The following is a 5,190-nucleotide window of genomic DNA, read 5'->3' as shown; positions in this document are numbered from 1 at the left end:
ATGTTGCGTGTGTGAATGTCTGCGTGATCTGTGGTGCTTATGTTTGGATGAGCTTCTCTTGGGTGTTGGGGTGTGTGCAGGCTGGTCTGATGGTGTGGGTGGGACAGGCAGAGGAACAGGAGACTGGGAGGAGGGAGTTAGTAGAGGCAGGCAGGAGACAGGGACAATGGCTGCCGTCAGTGCTGAGGCCAGAGCCTGGAACGATCGCTGATGGGCAGCCTGACCCGAATGAATGCCCTCCAGGTACGCATTGCTGCGATGAACCTCCCTCTCCACCCCCTGGATGGCATTCAAAAGGGTAGTCTGCCCAACAATGAGCGTTCGGAGGAGGTCAATGACCTCCTCACTGAGGGCAGCGGGGGTAACAGGGGCAGGGCCTGAGGTGCCTGGGGCGAAGGAGATGCCCGGCTTCCTGGCAGAGCGGGCACGGGGCGAACGCTGAGGGGCTGCTGGGAGGGCGGAGATGGTGCGCTGGGTGGCGGCTGTACCTGTAATGGCGGGGGGCACGGATGGTGCCACCCCCGCAAGGGAGCCCCCTTCCGAGGACGTGTCCGTGTCGCTGCAGGGTCCAGTCGTCCCCGTCGTGGAGCTCCCCTCGCCCTCCGTCTCACTGGTCCAGTCTGACTCTGTGGCATGGCCCTCCTGGGCCATGTGAGATGCAGCTCCCTCCTGCCCCGATGCCACTTCTCCTCCGCCTGATGATGCTGATGCACACAAGCACAGAAAGACAAACAAAAAGGGGGGGGGAGAGAGAAATAAAGGGATATTGAGTACATGGATCTCCGGTACAGTTAGCGGACATGACAGACACAGATGCCCCCTGCACTAAGTTGCGCACTTGGGGTCCGCTACGCATTCCGTGGAACATGCCCTACACGCCTAGAGTTGACAACTGCACCCATGGATGACACGGCCCAGGGATGGCTGTACTGACAAACTACTGAGGGTGGTGGCTAGGGACACAGGGGCTTACGGGGGTGCCCAGCCTACAGATATCGCCCTGGCCTAGGGGGACCCCCAGCCATCCTCCCCCAACCAGACACCTCCACTGCGCGACAACAGAGTAGATAATGCTTGTACTCACCCCCTTGTGTCTGCTGTGCTGCCCTCACGCGCCCATCCAAATCAGGGTAGGCCACCGCCAGGATCCGGAACATCAGGGGGCTCAGTTGACGGCAGGCACCCCGCCTACGTTGGGAGGCCATCCCCAGGAGAGACTCGGCGGTCTTCTTGGTCCCGCGGCGGATGTCCTCCCACCTCTTGCGGCAGTGGGTGCCCCGTCGATGGTGGACCCCCAGGGTCCGGACTTCCTTGGCGATGGCACGCCAAATCCCGATCTTCTCATGGGCGCGGACCTATGTGACACGTACAGGGAGGGAGAAATACCACGTTCAAGTTTGTCAGCATTTTCCTTGCCAGTGGCCCAACGCCCCCCATCCCCGCCAGGCCCCCCGCCAGGCCCCCCGCCAGGCCCCCCGCCAGGCCCAACATGCCCGCCAGGCCCCCCGCCAGGCCCCCCGCCAGGCCCAACATGCCCCCCATCCCCGCCATGCCCCCCGCCAGGCCCAACATGCCCCCCATCCCCGCCAGGCCCCCCGCCAGGCCCCCCGCCAGGCCCCCCGCCAGGCCCAACATGCCCCCCATCCCCGCCATGCCCCCCGCCAGGCCCAACATGCCCCCCATCCCCGCCAGGCCCCCGCCAGGCCCCCAAGCCAGCCAGTGTCCCCAAATCCAGATTGAATTAAACTCACTTGTTGGTCTGGAGGACCGTAGAGTAGCGCATACTGGGGGAGGACCCCATCCACGAGTTTCTCCAACTCCTCTCCAGTGAAGGCAGGGGCCCTTTCCCCAGGTGCAGCAGCCATTGTCCCTTCCAGACCGAGGTCACAGCAACACTTGCAGTATAGGTCCTCTCCTGTGAAAGTTCAAGTCGCAAGTGGATAAGTAGATAGAAAATGGCGGTCACGTCCGCGGCGGTGCGTACCGCGGCGGTGCGTCCCGCCACCGCCGGCGCCCTTCGCCATTGGCTCCTGAAACCCATAGGCTTCAATGTTAACCAATGCGGCTTTGCGCCGCGGTCTTCGCCCGCCGCCCGCCGCGGTGTGCCACGCCAGCGCATTGACCTCACATCCCATTGTCACACTTCACAGGTCAGGCAGCCGCCATTTCCAGGGCCCACATGGCTCAATTTCAACTGCGTCACACAGGCCTAGGCCTTGCATAGCCACTCAGACATGCCATTCACTGCATAGAGAATCATATACTGTGCTAGCTGTGAGTACGTACCTGTGGGTTGCTTGACTGTGTGCTCCATGTTGTCCTTCCTAGGCACCGTCCGCTGGGTTGGGCGAGGAGACGGATGAATCCTCCCGTGTACCGACCGCTGGTGGACCTATCGACAGTGGAAGAACGCCACATTATCCTGACCTACCGTCTTAACCGTGCCACTATCCATGAACTGTGTGCCCAGCTGGAGCCCGACCTGATGTCCCCCATCCGCCAACCCACAGGGATTCCCCCTCTGGTGCAGGTCATGTCAGTACTCCATTTCTTGGCAAGTGGGTCATTTCAGACAACCGTGGGAATTGCTTCTGGGATGTCTCAGCCCATGTTTTCGAAGGTGTTATCCAGAGTGTTGTCTGCCCTGATGAAATCCGTGAGGAGCTACATCATTTTCCCTGAGGTGGGCAAATTGGCTACAGTGAAGGGTGATTTCTACGCCCTTGGACATATTCCCAACGTAATTGGTGCCATTGATGGGACCCATGTGGCTTTGGTTCCCCCAAGAGACAGGGAGCAGGTGTACAGGAACAGAAAAAATTACCATTCAATGAACATCCAGGTGGTGTGTTTGGCTGACCAGTACATCTCGCATGTAAATGCCAAATTCCCAGGGTCAGTGCATGACGCCTACATCCTCAGGAATAGCAGCATCCCTTACGTGATGGAACAGCTACAGAGACACCGTGTATGGCTAGTGGGGGACTCTGGGTACCCCAACCTGTCGTGGCTACTGACCCCAGTAAGGAATCCCCGGACCAGGGCAGAGGAACGGTACAATGAGGCCCATGGGCGTACTAGGAGGGTGATCGAACGCACCTTTGGCCTCCTAAAGGCCAGGTTTAGGTGCCTGCATATGACAGGTGGATCCCTAATGTACTCACCTAAGAAGGTGTGTCACATCATCGTGGCCTGCTGCATGCTTCACAACCTGGCTTTGCGCCGCCAGGTGCCTTTCCTGCAGGAGGATGGTCGAGACGGTGGTGTTGTGGCAGCGGTGGAACCTGAGGAGAGTGACGAGGAGGAAGACGACGGGGCTGAAACAGACAACAGGGACAGAATCATTGAACAGTACTTCCAATAGGACACAGGTAACATTTCAAAGATAATTTAGTAAATGTTAACTACTCTCCAGCATCTCTGCTGCCTGTCTATTTGCCCCAGTGTATGATGACTGAGTTTTGGCTTTTCCCTCCCTATTTCAGATCTGGGGTCCCCACTACGAGTCCTGTGCTTCGTTTCCCCATGGACTACAGCTTTGTGGCAGCTGTTTGTTGACTTCACCATGTACAAGGACATATTTGCACTGTCATGTCAATTACAATCTATTGAAATCACAGCCAGACTCCAGATATTTTGGTGCAAAATAGGTGTTTATTGAAGTGCTCAAAATGGGATGGGTGGTTTCAAGTGGGTGGGGGCTATGGTGAAGGAATGTCCATGGCAGAGTCCAGAGTAACAGTCACACAGGTGCATTGTCCAGAGGCCTGTGGAGAGATGGAGCATGGGCAGTTCAAGGATGGACAGGGTGACAATGTGGGACAGTGGGATGACATCAGGTGGTATCCATTGCTGGCGGGGGTCTTGACATCCTACTCTGTCTTCTTGCGAGATCTCAGGGCCTTCTTGCGGGGTGGTTCTTCTCCTGCAGGAGGTGGGGGTCTGGTGGGCTGCTGCTGTGCGGGGGCCTCCTGTCCACTAGCGCCGGCGGAGGTGGTTGGCTGTTCTTGGTCCAGGCTAGTGGCAGGGGCCCTTGGGTGTTGTTCAGTGTCCGCCCTGGTGTTTACGAGGTCCTGGAGCAGCCCTACCATGGTAACCAGGGTGGTGTTGATGGCTCTGATGTCCTCCCTGTACCCCCGATAGTGTTCCTCCTGCATTGCCTGGATCTCCTGGAACCGGTCCAGTACCGTCGCCATCGTCTCCTGGGAGCGGTTGTATGCTCCCATGATGGTGGTGAGGACCTCGTGGAGAGTGGGTTCCCTGGGCCTCTCCTCCCCCCCCTGTCGCACAGCTGCCCTCCGAGTTCCCCTGTTTCCCTGGGCCTCTGCCCCCTGGCCGGTGTGCCCACTACCACTGCCCCCAGGTCCCTGTTGTTGTTGGGGTGGTGGGTTATCCTGGGTGCCCTGTAGTGGTAGACACACCGCAGATTGACGCGCCCTGGAGACAGAGGCATGGGCCCGCTGGGTGGGAGCTGTGCTGGTGTTCCCAGAGGGGTTAGGGCCTGTAGTGGCCTGGGCCTGTGTGAGGGGAACCGACTGTCCAGAGGTCCCCGATGGTCCGGGCTGGTCATCGGTGTCCAGGTCGACAGAGCTGCTGTCATCGCTGACGGCCTCTTGGGTGGGGGGTGTGGATAATTCTGGCCCCTCCGCCGCGGTGTGTTGACGGTCGGGTCCTGCAGGGGTATAGAGGTATGGTTATAGTTTCAATGTGTGGCATATGGGTGTATCTGTGGGTTCTCGTGTCCCCAAGTGCTGGCATTCGTGTGTGGGGGCTTTGGTGAGGGTGGCTTGTGGGGGGGATGTGTATATGCATTGGGCATGCTTTGGTGATGGGTGTCCATGCTTAGTGGACGCATGCAGGCCTAGGTTTTGGGATGTGTGGGTTGTGATGGTGAGACATTGGCGGGGAATAGGTGTGCTGGGGGTGGGGGTGAGGATGGTGGTGGGGGTGAGGATGGTGGTGGGGGTGAGGGTGGGGGTGAGGATGGTGGTGGGGGTGAGGGTGGGGTTCGAGGATGGGGGTGAGGGTTGGGGTATGATTTGGCATGCAGGTGGGGGGGAAGCAGTATTGAAGCTTCAACTTACCAGTATCCATTCCTCCGCCGACTCCTGCGAGGCCGTCAGGATGCAGGATGTTCAAGACTTCCTCCTCCCATGATGTGAATTGTGGGGGTTGAGGTGGGGGTCCTCC

The 5,190-nt window shown here is 59.0% G+C and overlaps 1 long non-coding RNA gene across 1 annotated transcript; it reads right to left on the bottom strand.

Annotated features, from left to right (window-relative positions):
* Window positions 1-1,832: 1,832 nt before the first annotated feature.
* On the bottom strand, window positions 1,833-3,315 carry LOC138295695 (uncharacterized). The gene is made up of 3 exons (XR_011203668.1): window positions 3,165-3,315; window positions 2,287-2,392; window positions 1,833-1,915 (listed from the first exon to the last, which is right to left on the bottom strand). It is a non-coding gene; the product is annotated as an uncharacterized lncRNA (long non-coding RNA).
* Between the last annotated feature and the right edge of the window lie 1,875 nt (window positions 3,316-5,190).

Source organism: Pleurodeles waltl, chromosome 1_2 (assembly GCF_031143425.1).
Source record: "Pleurodeles waltl isolate 20211129_DDA chromosome 1_2, aPleWal1.hap1.20221129, whole genome shotgun sequence".
Classification (NCBI taxonomy): domain Eukaryota; kingdom Metazoa; phylum Chordata; class Amphibia; order Caudata; family Salamandridae; genus Pleurodeles; species Pleurodeles waltl.
The sequence above is the reverse complement of the archived record's forward strand: the minus strand, read 5'-3'. Positions and strand labels throughout refer to the sequence as shown.